The sequence below is a fragment of the Salvelinus namaycush genome, chromosome 36, assembly GCF_016432855.1.
Source record: "Salvelinus namaycush isolate Seneca chromosome 36, SaNama_1.0, whole genome shotgun sequence".
In the NCBI taxonomy this organism is placed as follows: Eukaryota; Metazoa; Chordata; class Actinopteri; order Salmoniformes; family Salmonidae; genus Salvelinus; species Salvelinus namaycush.
Genome location: NC_052342.1, coordinates 25,448,249 through 25,462,257, shown reverse-complemented (window position 1 = coordinate 25,462,257; position 14,009 = coordinate 25,448,249). Strand labels below are relative to the sequence as shown.

The following is a 14,009-nucleotide window of genomic DNA, read 5'->3' as shown; positions in this document are numbered from 1 at the left end:
CCGATACTATAACAGCACTATTCACGGAAACCGGGTTCAAAAATCAAGCCTTTTTTACATTCAAATTCCAACAGTTCGACATTTCATAAATAACTGAAGTTTAAAAAAAAGTTCATTTTAAAAGTGTATCTAAACAAAGGAGAACAAAAACAATTGATCAGATTTGACCCTCAACCCTGGCCTAACATCATATTTGTTTATCACCAGCTAAAACCCACACTGTACATTCCCTTCTGCTAGTTCTCTGTGGTCTAAAACATCTTTACTGCATTCTCCCTCTGCTCACTGTCTAAAAGTTCTGTTAATCAGTATCTTACTGTTGTAGCCCTGGTCTCTGTTTTAGCCCCCTCCTAAACAAAGGGGAAGGTCGATAGGACAGCCTGCCCTGGTCTCTGTTTTAGCCCCCTCCTAAACAAAGGGGAAGGTCGATAGGACAGCCTGCCCTGGTCTCTGTTTTAGCCCCCTCCTAAACAAAGGGGAAGGTCGATAGGACAGCCTGCCCTGGTCTCTGTTTTAGCCCCCTCCTAAACAAAGGGGAAGGTCGATAGGACAGCCTGTCCTGGTCCCAGCAGCAGTTTACCCAGCGAGACAGAGCTGTCTGCAGCCAGGTTTTCAGGGTCTGTACTCAGCTTGACTTGAGCCTGCTGTGGAAGACCCAGGTCTGGGAAGAGGAGGAGAAATCCTGTCAGTATTATCATGTATAGCTTGATGATGGTTTTTAAATCGTGGTTTTTTTTCCCGGTGAGATTTTTATTGATTTTCATGATATACTCACGTCTCATTTGGAAAAGAGAAATATATTGAAATAACAAGGCAAGATGGCGTTGACAGATGGTCGCCTTGCTTCGAGTCCTTAGCAGAATGCTTGTACTACATAGTTAACATCTGCTAAACATGTGTATTGTGACCCATAAAACTTGATTTGATATTAAAATAAACTCAAAATACCTGGGTGGTTGAGGGCCATGTGTAGGGTGGCAGGGGGTGGAGCCCCAGTTGACCCCCGTCACCGATCTCTCGCTCTGGTCCCACAGACGCAAGAAAGCCAGGGATGAGGAGGAGGAGGAAGAGTGGAGGGGGAAGTAGTCCCCGTGAAGAAGGGAACGTTCTTCACCCCTCAGGGCAGAGAGGGTCTTAAACCACGAACAAGTCTTCTGGGCCTGGACAGAAGAGAGACAGAGAACATTTTCTGTTGGAGGGTTTGAATCCTAATCTGCATTTTGTCGGATACATGTTGATTGAAGCATACTAGACCAACAGTCCTCTATAAAGGGCTCCCGAGTGGCGCAGCGGTCTAAGGCACTGCATCGCAGTGCTAGATGAGTCACTACATACCCTGGTTCGATTCCAGGCTGTATCACAACAGGCCGTGATTGGGAGTCCCATAGGGCGGTGCACAATTGGCCCAGCGTCGTGAGGGTTTTGCCTGGGGGTAGGCCGTCATTATAAATAAGAATTTGTTCTGAACTGACTTGCCTAGTTAAATAAATGTTAACTAAAGGTTAAAGAGACAGAACCAGTCTGTACCTCAGCAGTCTGGTTCTCAGTGTACCTCAGCAGTCTGGTTCTCAGTGTACCTCAGCAGTCTGGTTCTCAGTGTACCTCAGCAGTCTGGTTCTCAGTGTACCACAGCAGTCTGGTTCTCAGTGTACCACAGCAGTCTGGTTCTCAGTGTACCACAGCAGTCTGGTTCTCAGTGTACCACAGCAGTCTGGTTCTCAGTGTACCTCAGCAGTCTGGTTCTCAGTGTACCTCAGCAGTCTGGTTCTCAGTGTACCACAGCAGTCTGGTTCTCAGTGTACCACAGCAGTATGGTTCTCAGTGTACCACAGCAGTCTGGTTCTCAGTGTACCTCAGCAGTCTGGTTCTCAGTGTACCACAGCAGTCTGGTTCTCAGTGTACCTCAGCAGTCTGGTTCTCGGTGTACCACAGCAGTCTGGTTCTCGGTGTACCACAGCAGTCTGGTTCTCGGTGTACCTCAGCAGTCTGGTTCTCAGTGTACCACAGCAGTCTGGTTCTCAGTGTACCACAGCAGTCTGGTTCTCAGTGTACCACAGCAGTCTGGTTCTCAGTGTACCACAGCAGTCTGGTTCTCAGTGTACCTCAGCAGTCTGGTTCTCAGTGTACCACAGCAGTCTGGTTCTCAGTGTACCATAGCAGTTTGGTTCTCAGTGTACCTCAGCAGTCTGGTTCTCAGTGTACCACAGCAGTCTGGTACTCAGTGTACCACAGCAGTCTGGTTCTCAGTGTACCACAGCAGTCTGGTTCTCGGTGTACCTCAGCAGTCTGGTTCTCGGTGTACCACAGCAGTCTGGTTCTCAGTGTACCACAGCAGTCTGGTTCTCGGTGTACCTCAGCAGTCTGGTTCTCGGTGTACCTCAGCAGTCTGGTTCTCGGTGTACCTCAGCAGTCTGGTTCTCAGTGTACCTCAGCAGTCTGGTTCTCAGTGTACCACAGCAGTCTGGTTCTCAGTGTACCTCAGCAGTCTGGTTCTCAGTGTACCTCAGCAGTCTGGTTCTCAGTGTACCACAGCAGTCTGGTTCTCAGTGTACCACAGCAGGCTGGTTCTCAGTGTACCTCAGCAGTCTGGTTCTCAGTGTACCTCAGCAGTCTGGTTCTCAGTGTACCACAGCAGTCTGGTTCTCAGTGTACCACAGCAGTCTGGTTCTCAGTGTACCACAGCAGTCTGGTTCTCAGTGTACCACAGCAGTCTGGTTCTCAGAGTACCTCAGCAGTCTGGTTCTCAGTGTACCACAGCAGTCTGGTTCTCAGTGTACCACAGCAGTCTGGTTCTCGGTGTACCACAGCAGTCTGGTTCTCAGTGTACCACAGCAGTCTGGTTCTCGGTGTACCTCAGCAGTCTGGTTCTCAGTGTACCACAGCAGTCTGGTTCTCAGTGTACCACAGCAGTCTGGTTCTCAGTGTACCTCAGCAGTCTGGTTCTCAGTGTACCACAGCAGTCTGGTTCTCAGTGTACCACAGCAGTCTGGTTCTCAGTGTACCACAGCAGTCTGGTTCTCAGTGTACCACAGCAGTCTGGTTCTCAGTGTACCACAGCAGTCTGGTTCTCAGTGTACCTCAGCAGTCTGGTTCTCAGTGTACCACAGCAGTATGGTTCTCAGTGTACCACAGCAGTCTGGTTCTCAGTGTACCACAGCAGTCTGGTTCTCAGTGTACCACAGCAGTCTGGTTCTCAGTGTACCACAGCAGTCTGGTTCTCAGTTTACCACAGCAGTCTTGTTCTCAGTGTACCACAGCAGTCTGGTTCTCAGTGTACCTCAGCAGTCTGGTTCTCAGTGTACCTCAGCAGTCTGGTTCTCAGTGTACCACAGCAGTCTGGTTCTCAGTGTACCACAGCAGTCTGGTTCTCAGTTTACCACAGCAGTCTGGTTCTCAGTGTACCACAGCAGTCTGGTTCTCAGTGTACCACAGCAGTCTTGTTTTCAGTGTACCACAGCAGTCTGGTTCTCAGTGTACCACAGCAGTCTGGTTCTCAGTGTACCTCAGCAGTCTGGTTCTCAGTGTACCACAGCAGTCTGGTTCTCAGTGTACCACAGCAGTCTGGTTCTCAGTGTACTTCAGCAGTCTGGTTCTCAGTGTACCTCAGCAGTCTGGTTCTCAGTGTACCACAGCAGCCTGGTTCTCAGTGTACCACAGCAGTCTGGTTCTCAGTGTACCTCAGCAGTCTAGTTCTCAGTGTACCTCAGCAGTCTGGTTCTCAGTGTACCTCAGCAGTCTGGTTCTCAGTGTACCTCAGCAGTCTGGTTCTCAGTGTACCTCAGCAGTCTGGTTCTCAGTGTACCTCAGCAGTCTGGTTCTCAGTGTACCACAGCAGTCTGGTTCTCAGTGTACCACAGCAGTCTGGTTCTCAGTGTACCACAGCAGTCTGGTTCTCAGTGTACCTCAGCAGTCTGGTTCTCAGTGTACCACAGCAGTCTGGTTCTCAGTGTACCACAGCAGTCTGGTTCTCAGTGTACCACAGCAGTCTGGTTCTCAGTGTACCTCAGCAGTCTGGTTCTCAGTGTACCACAGCAGTCTGGTTCTCAGTGTACCTCAGCAGTCTGGTTCTCGGTGTACCACAGCAGTCTGGTTCTCGGTGTACCACAGCAGTCTGGTTCTCGGTGTACCTCAGCAGTCTGGTTCTCAGTGTACCACAGCAGTCTGGTTCTCAGTGTACCACAGCAGTCTGGTTCTCAGTGTACCACAGCAGTCTGGTTCTCAGTGTACCACAGCAGTCTGGTTCTCAGTGTACCTCAGCAGTCTGGTTCTCAGTGTACCACAGCAGTCTGGTTCTCAGTGTACCACAGCAGTCTGGTTCTCAGTGTACCTCAGCAGTCTGGTTCTCAGTGTACCACAGCAGTCTGGTACTCAGTGTACCACAGCAGTCTGGTTCTCAGTGTACCACAGCAGTCTGGTTCTCGGTGTACCTCAGCAGTCTGGTTCTCAGTGTACCACAGCAGTCTGGTTCTCAGTGTACCACAGCAGTCTGGTTCTCGGTGTACCTCAGCAGTCTGGTTCTCGGTGTACCTCAGCAGTCTGGTTCTCAGTGTACCACAGCAGTCTGGTTCTCAGTGTACCTCAGCAGTCTGGTTCTCAGTGTACCTCAGCAGTCTGGTTCTCAGTGTACCACAGCAGTCTGGTTCTCAGTGTACCACAGCAGGCTGGTTCTCAGTGTACCTCAGCAGTCTGGTTCTCAGTGTACCTCAGCAGTCTGGTTCTCAGTGTACCACAGCAGTCTGGTTCTCAGTGTACCACAGCAGTCTGGTTCTCAGTGTACCACAGCAGTCTGGTTCTCAGTGTACCACAGCAGTCTGGTTCTCAGAGTACCTCAGCAGTCTGGTTCTCAGTGTACCACAGCAGTCTGGTTCTCAGTGTACCACAGCAGTCTGGTTCTCAGTGTACCTCAGCAGTCTGGTTCTCAGTGTACCACAGCAGTCTGGTTCTCAGTGTACCTCAGCAGTCTGGTTCTCAGTGTACCTCAGCAGTCTGGTTCTCAGTGTACCACAGCAGTCTGGTTCTCAGTGTACCTCAGCAGTCTGGTTCTCAGTGTACCTCAGCAGTCTGGTTCTCAGTGTACCTCAGCAGTCTGGTTCTCAGTGTACCTCAGCAGTCTGGTTCTCAGTGTACCATAGCAGTCTGGTTCTCAGTGTACCACAGCAGTCTGGTTCTCAGTGTACCTCAGCAGTCTGGTTCTCAGTGTACCTCAGCAGTCTGGTTCTCAGTGTACCACAGCAGTCTGGTTCTCAGTGTACCACAGCAGTCTGGTTCTCAGTGTACCTCAGCAGTCTGGTTCTCAGTGTACCACAGCAGTCTGGTTCTCAGTGCACCACAGCAGTCTGGTTCTCAGTGTACCTCAGCAGTCTGGTTCTCGGTGTACCTCAGCAGTCTGGTTCTCAGTGTACCACAGCAGTCTGGTTCTCGGTGTACCACAGCAGTCTGGTTCTCGGTGTACCTCAGCAGTCTGGTTCTCAGTGTACCTCAGCAGTCTGGTTCTCAGTGTACCACAGCAGTCTGGTTCTCAGTGTACCACAGCAGTCTGGTTCTCGGTGTACCACAGCAGTCTGGTTCTCAGTGTACCACAGCAGTCTGGTTCTCGGTGTACCTCAGCAGTCTGGTTCTCAGTATACCACAGCAGTCTGGTTCTCAGTGTACCACAGCAGTCTGGTTCTCAGTGTACCTCAGCAGTCTGGTTCTCAGTGTACCACAGCAGTCTGGTTCTCAGTGTACCACAGCAGTCTGGTTCTCAGTGTACCACAGCAGTCTGGTTCTCAGTGTACCACAGCAGTCTGGTTCTCAGTGTACCTCAGCAGTCTGGTTCTCAGTGTACCACAGCAGTCTGGTTCTCAGTGTACCTCAGCAGTCTGGTTCTCAGTGTACCACAGCAGTATGGTTCTCAGTGTACCACAGCAGTCTGGTTCTCAGTGTACCACAGCAGTCTGGTTCTCAGTGTACCACAGCAGTCTGGTTCTCAGTGTACCACAGCAGTCTGGTTCTCAGTTTACCACAGCAGTCTGGTTCTCAGTGTACCACAGCAGTCTGGTTCTCAGTGTACCTCAGCAGTCTGGTTCTCAGTGTACCTCAGCAGTCTGGTTCTCAGTGTACCACAGCAGTCTGGTTCTCAGTGTACCACAGCAGTCTGGTTCTCAGTTTACCACAGCAGTCTGGTTCTCAGTGTACCACAGCAGTCTGGTTCTCAGTGTACCTCAGCAGTCTGGTTCTCAGTGTACCACAGCAGTCTGGTTCTCAGTGTACCACAGCAGTCTGGTTCTCAGTGTACCACAGCAGTCTGGTTCTCAGTGTACCTCAGCAGTCTGGTTCTCAGTGTACCACAGCAGTCTGGTTCTCAGTGTACCACAGCAGTCTGGTTCTCAGTGTACTTCAGCAGTCTGGTTCTCAGTGTACCTCAGCAGTCTGGTTCTCAGTGTACCACAGCAGCCTGGTTCTCAGTGTACCACAGCAGTCTGGTTCTCAGTGTACCTCAGCAGTCTGGTTCTCAGTGTACCTCAGCAGTCTGGTTCTCAGTGTACCTCAGCAGTCTGGTTCTCAGTGTACCTCAGCAGTCTGGTTCTCAGTGTACCTCAGCAGTCTGGTTCTCAGTGTACCTCAGCAGTCTGGTTCTCAGTGTACCACAGCAGTCTGGTTCTCAGTGTACCACAGCAGTCTGGTTCTCAGTGTACCACAGCAGTCTGGTTCTCAGTGTACCTCAGCAGTCTGGTTCTCAGTGTACCACAGCAGTCTGGTTCTCAGTGTACCACAGCAGTCTGGTTCTCAGTGTACCACAGCAGTCTGGTTCTCAGTGTACCTCAGCAGTCTGGTTCTCAGTGTACCACAGCAGTCTGGTTCTCAGTGTACCTCAGCAGTCTGGTTCTCGGTGTACCACAGCAGTCTGGTTCTCGGTGTACCACAGCAGTCTGGTTCTCGGTGTACCTCAGCAGTCTGGTTCTCAGTGTACCACAGCAGTCTGGTTCTCAGTGTACCACAGCAGTCTGGTTCTCAGTGTACCACAGCAGTCTGGTTCTCAGTGTACCTCAGCAGTCTGGTTCTCAGTGTACCTCAGCAGTCTGGTTCTCAGTGTACCACAGCAGTCTGGTTCTCAGTGTACCACAGCAGTCTGGTTCTCAGTGTACCACAGCAGTCTGGTTCTCAGTGTACCACAGCAGTCTGGTTCTCAGTTTACCACAGCAGTCTGGTTCTCAGTGTACCTCAGCAGTCTGGTTCTCAGTGTACCACAGCAGTCTGGTTCTCAGTGTACCTCAGCAGTCTGGTTCTCAGTGTACCACAGCAGTCTGGTTCTCAGTGTACCACAGCAGTCTGGTTCTCAGTGTACCTCAGCAGTCTGGTTCTCAGTGTACCTCAGCAGTCTGGTTCTCAGTGTACCACAGCAGTCTGGTACTCAGTGTACCACAGCAGTCTGGTTCTCAGTGTACCACAGCAGTCTGGTTCTCAGTGTACCTCAGCAGTCTGGTTCTCAGTGTACCACAGCAGTCTGGTTCTCAGTGTACCATAGCAGTCTGGTTCTCAGTGTACCTCAGCAGTCTGGTTCTCAGTGTACCACAGCAGTCTGGTTCTCAGTGTACCACAGCAGTCTGGTTCTCAGTGTACCACAGCAGTCTTGTTCTCAGTGTACTTCAGCAGTCTGGTTCTCAGTGTACCTCAGCAGTCTGGTTCTCAGTGTACCACAGCAGTCTGGTTCTCAGTGTACCACAGCAGTCTGGTTCTCAGTGTACCACAGCAGTCTTGTTCTCAGTGTACTTCAGCAGTCTGGTTGTCAGTGTACCTCAGCAGTCTGGTTCTCAGTGTACCACAGCAGTCTTGTTCTCAGTGTACTTCAGCAGTCTGGTTCTCAGTGTACCACAGCAGTATGGTTCTCAGTGTACCACAGCAGTCTGGTTCTCAGTGTACCACAGCAGTCTGGTTCTCAGTGTACCACAGCAGTCTGGTTCTCGGTGTACCTCAGCAGTCTGGTACTCAGTGTACCACAGCATCTGAGGAGAGGTGGAGCCCTGGTCAACTATTCCTATCTCATCTCCATAGTTGAAGACAGGAGTTCCAGGCAGAGTGAAGAACAGTAACTTGGGGAGAGAATAAATACTTTATTACCCCTCCGGGGGAAATTGGTTTTGTCTATTATCCGCAAGTACACCACCACCCCTGTAGGAAGGATTACACCGTCACGCCTGTAGGAAGGATTACACCGTCACGCCTGTAGGAAGGATTACACCACCACCCCTGTAGGAAGGATTACACCGTCACGCCTGTAGGAAGGATTACACCACCACCCCTGTAGGAAGGATTACACCGTCACGCCTGTAGGAAGGATTACACCGTCACGCCTGTAGGAAGGATTACACCGTCACGCCTGTAGGAAGGATTACACCGTCACGCCTGTAGGAAGGATTACACCGTCACGCCTGTAGGAAGGATTACACCGTCACGCCTGTAGGAAGGATTACACCGTCACGCCTGTAGGAAGGATTACACCGTCACGCCTGTAGGAAGGATTACACCGTCACGCATGTAGGAAGGAGTACACCGTCACGCCTGTAGGAAGGATTACACCGTCACGCCTGTAGGAAGGATTACACCGTCAAGCCTGTAGGAAGGAGTACACGTCACGCCTGTAGGAAGGATTACACCGTCACGCCTGTAGGAGGGAGTACACCGTCACGCCTGTAGGAAGGATTACACCGTCACGCCTGTAGGAAGGATTTCCTGTACCTCTGGTCTCTCCACCATGCTAGCCAGGTGGTTCCCCTGGTGCCCCCTAGTCCCCAGGCTAGAGAGCTCTGTTTCTGGGTAGAGGTCCTGGATGGACTTGGCTCTCTGGATACCTGGAGGATGAGATGGTTAATGTACATGTGTTGGGAGTGTGTCTTCATATTTACTTTTGTCATATCATTAAGATTAGCTTGGTAATTCAGATTTATGTGTAGGGCCATTTGAGCAAATCCTCATCCTCCTTATGGTCTTCTTCGTCAGTGTTTACCTGAGTCTGCAGGGGTGTTGAGGATATCAGACAACATCAGGTCAACATCAGAGGAGCTGAGAAGCTGAGAGACAGCAGAGGAGTCCAGACCATCTACCACTCCTATGAGACCTCTGGAGGAAGAGGAAGAGTTTAGAACAGTCCATCTACCACTCCTATGAGACCTCTGGAGGAAGAGGAGGAGTTTAGAACAGTCCATCTACCACTCCTATGAGAGCTGTGGAGGAAGAGGAGGAGTTTAGAACTGACCTTCTACCACTCCTATCAGAGCTGTGGAGGAAGAGGAGGAGTTTAGAACAGTCCATCTACCACTCCTATGAGACCTCTGGAGGAAGAGGAGGAGTTTAGAACAGTCCATCTACCACTCCTATGAGAGCTGTGGAGGAAGAGGAGGAGTTTAGAACTGACCTTCTACCACTCCTATCAGAGCTGTGGAGGAAGAGGAGGAGTTTAGAACAGTCCATCTACCACTCCTATCAGAGCTGTGGAGGAAGAGGAGGAGTTAAGAACAGTCCATCTACCACTCATATCAGAGCTGTGGAGGAAGAGGAGGAGTTTAGAACAGTCCATCTACCACTCCTATGAGAGCTCTGGAGGAAGAGGAGGAGTTTAGAACAGTCCATCTACCACTCCTATGAGAGCTCTGGAGGAAGAGGAGGAGTTTAGAACAGGTTCAATATTATTCTCAATGGACAATCTCTATTGAAAGTACATTTTAGTCCAGGACTAAATTTAATCTGTGTCCAGCAGGATCATAATAAAATGACATGACAACAGGGAACTGATCCTAGATCCGCACTACTACTCTGAGACGCTTCATGAACACAGACCGACTACCACATTCCTCCTGGATAGCCAAGAGAGATGCTTCATGAACACAGACCGACAACCACAGTGTTCCTGGATAGCCAAGAGAGATGTTTCATGAACACAGACCGACTACCACATTCCTCCTGAATAGCCAAGGGAGATGCTTCATGAACACAGACCGACTACCACATTCCTCCTGAATAGCCAAGAGAGATGCTTCATGAACACAGACCGACTACCACATTCCTCCTGAAGAGCCAAGAGAGATGCTTCATGAACACAGACCGACTACCACATTCCTCCTGAATAGCCAAGGGAGATGCTTCATGAACACAGACCGACTACCACATTCCTCCTGAAGAGCCAAGAGAGATGCTTCATGAACACAGACCGACTACCACATTCCTCCTGAATAGCCAAGGGAGATGCTTTATGAACACAGACCGACAACCACAGTATTCCTGGATAGCCAAGGGAGATGCTTCATGAACACAGACCGACTACCACATTCCTCCTGAATAGCCAAGGGAGATGCTTCATGAACACAGACCGACAACCACAGTATTCCTGGATAGCCAAGAGAGATGCTTCATGAACACAGACCGACAAGCACAGTATTCCTGGATAGCCAAGAGAGATGCTTCATGAACACAAACCGACAACCACAGTATTCCTGGATAGCCAAGAGAGATGCTTCATGAACACAGACCGACTACCACATTCCTCCTGGATAGCCAAGAGAGATGCTTCATGAACACAGACCGACAACCACAGTATTCCTGGATAGCCAAGAGAGATGCTTCATGAACACAGACCGACAACCACAGTATTCCGGGATAGCCAAGAGAGATGCTTCATGAACACAGACCGACAACCACAGTATTCCTGGATAGCCAAGAGAGATGCTTCATGAACACAGACCGACAACCACAGTATTTCTGGATAGCCAAGAGAGACACTTCATGAACACAGACCGACAACCACAGTATTCCTGGATAGCCAAGAGAGATGCTTCATGAACACAGACCAACAACCACATTCCTCCTGGATAGCCAAGAGAGATGCTTCATGAACACAGACCGACAACCACAGTATTCCTGGATAGCCAAGAGAGATGCTTCATGAACACAGACCGACAACCACAGTATTCCGGGATAGCCAAGAGAGATGCTTCATGAACACAGACCGACAACCACAGTATTCCTGGATAGCCAAGAGAGATGCTTCATGAACACAGACCGACAACCACAGTATTTCTGGATAGCCAAGAGAGACACTTCATGAACACAGACCGACAACCACAGTATTCCTGGATAGCCAAGAGAGATGCTTCATGAACACAGACCGACAACCACAGTATTCCGGGATAGCCAAGAGAGATGCTTCATGAACACAGACCGACAACCACAGTATTCCGGGATAGCCAAGGGAGGGCACTACTCTGTATTACTGTGCCACTGCAGGGTCTCCATTTCACCACCAGGTGGCAGAAAGCCTCCAGACAGACAAACCATGCATTTCCCCCTTTCCCTGGTTCCCCAGGCTTTATTGAGCTCTGATCCAACTAAAGCCTTCTGGCTTCTGACTATACTGATCAAAACAACGTGTCAACTGAGCCACAGCCCAGGCATTAAAGCCGGTTCTGACCATCAGAACAGATGGAGAGGAAAAGTACTTTTATAGACTGTTGAGATGCAGCCGTAAGCCTTGCAGCCTCCCGGCAGCTACCTACTCTCAGTGCCTGTGTGAGAGTGTGTGTGTGTGTGTGTGTGTTAGGCTGGATTTAAACATGAAAAAAATTAGAAAAGTAGCTGTGTTTTTTTTACGTATCCGTTTGTCTGGTTTCAAAGAGTCTTTATACACTCGCTGCAACTTTTCCCTGTTTGACCTAAAGTTACCTCTTCTTCACATCATGTTCTGTACCGTTGCCCTGGAGGACACCCTGGACCTTGGACCAATCAGGAGAGGAGCTGGCAGCAGCGAGGCCGGACAGCTGCACACCATCTACACCCAGTGTTTAGCAGCAGACTGGAGAATGAATTAAGAATTGTATTAAGACAAATTTCACATACAGAGTTGCCTCAGCCGTTAGAGTAGAACATGACAGAGATGGTTGTTAACAGACAAACAGTCCAGTCACATAGAGTGAGAGAAGAGATTATGAAGGGTATTCGTTTAAAACAGAGAGGCACCACCGGAGGACAGAGAAAAGATATTCAAAAATGGGACAGATCACTTTCTCTCACACACAGTCTCACCCCGAGATTGTCCAGAACTTCAGGCAGGAGGTCAGGACTGGACCAGGGGTCAACTCCGGGGTTAGGGGTCAGGTTCAACACCACAGAGATACAAGTGCTTCAGTCCAGAGGAGATCATTATTAAAATATCCAGACTATCTACTATGATACACTATAATACTATAATAATACTATAACACACTATAATAATACTATAATACACTATAATACACTATAATAATACTATAAGAATACTATAACACACTATAATAATACTATAATACACTATAATACACTATAATAATACTATAATACACTATAATACACAATAATACTACTATAATACACTATAATACACTATGATAATACTATAATACACTATAATAATACTATAATACACTATAAAAATACTACAATACACTATAATACACTATAATAATACTATAACACACTACAATACTATAGCACACTATAATAATACTATAATACACTATAATAATACTATAATACACTATAATACTATAATAATACTATAACACACTATAATAATACTATAATACACTATAATACACTATAATACACTAACACTATAACACACTATAATAATACTATAATACACTATAATACACTATAATAATACACTATAATAAACTATAATAATACTATAATACACTATAATAATACTATAATACACTATAATAATAATATAATACACTATAATACACTAATACTATAACACACTATAATACTACTATAATACACTATAATACACTATAATAATACAGTATAATAAACTATAATAATACTATAATACACTATAATACACTATAATAATACTATAATACACTATAATAATACTATAATACACCATAATACTATAATACACTATAATACTATAATAATACTATGATACTATAATACACTATAATAATACTATAATACACTATAATACACCATAATACTATATTACACTATAATACAACTATAACATACTATAATAATACTATAATACACTATAATACACTAATACTATAATAATAATACTATAATACACTGTAATACTATAATACACTATAATACTATAATACACTATGATACTATAATACTGTAATACTACTACACTATAATACTACTACACTATAATACTACTACACTATAATACTACTGCACTATAATACTGCTACACTATAATACTACTACACTATAATACTACTACACTATAATACTATAATACACTTTAATACTACTATAATACTGTTTAACAGCCAGGCCTCAGATCAGAGATTGTGGTCGTTTGAGCTGCCACCTTGTGCAGAACAGGCGTGTGCCCCTCAGTCACTCACCCTTCTTGTGGGCCTTGTCCAGCAGAGCCAGCAGGTCCTGGTCATTTCCTACCCCGGCGTCCATGGAGACCAGGTTTAGTGTGTCTACCCGGTCCTGCTGGACAGTGTGAAGAGGCCCCAGAACCAGGCCCTTCACCTGGTTCAGTCTGTCTCGTACCTCCACTACACCTGGAGGGAGAGGGGAAAGGGAGAAATGAATCCTTCTGCACAGACCAGGCCTTTCACCTTCAACTGGTTCAGTCTGTCTCGTACCTCCACTACACCTGGAGGGAGGTACAACTGAGACATAAAGTGAACAAGTTCCACAGACATGTGACTAACAGAATTTGAACAGTGTCCCTGAACAAAGGAAGGGTCAAAATCAAAAGTAACAGTCAGTATCTGGTGTGGCCACCAGCTGCATTAAGTACTGCAGTGCATCTCCTCCTCATGGACTGCACCAGATTTGCCAGTTTTTGCTGTGAGATGTTACCCCACTCTTCCACCAAGGCACCTGCAAGTTCCCGGACATTTCTGGGGGGAATGGCCCTAGCCCTCACCCTCCGATCCAACAGGTCCCAGACGTGCTCAATGGGATTGAGATCCGGGCTCTTCGCTGGCCATGGCAGAACACTGACATTCCTGTCTTGCAGG

General features: G+C 47.7%; 1 pseudogene; it reads right to left on the bottom strand.

Moving 5' to 3' along the window:
• Positions 1–524: 524 nt before the first annotated feature.
• On the bottom strand, positions 525–13,664 carry LOC120030514 (annotated as a pseudogene).
• Positions 13,665–14,009: the final 345 nt, after the last annotated feature.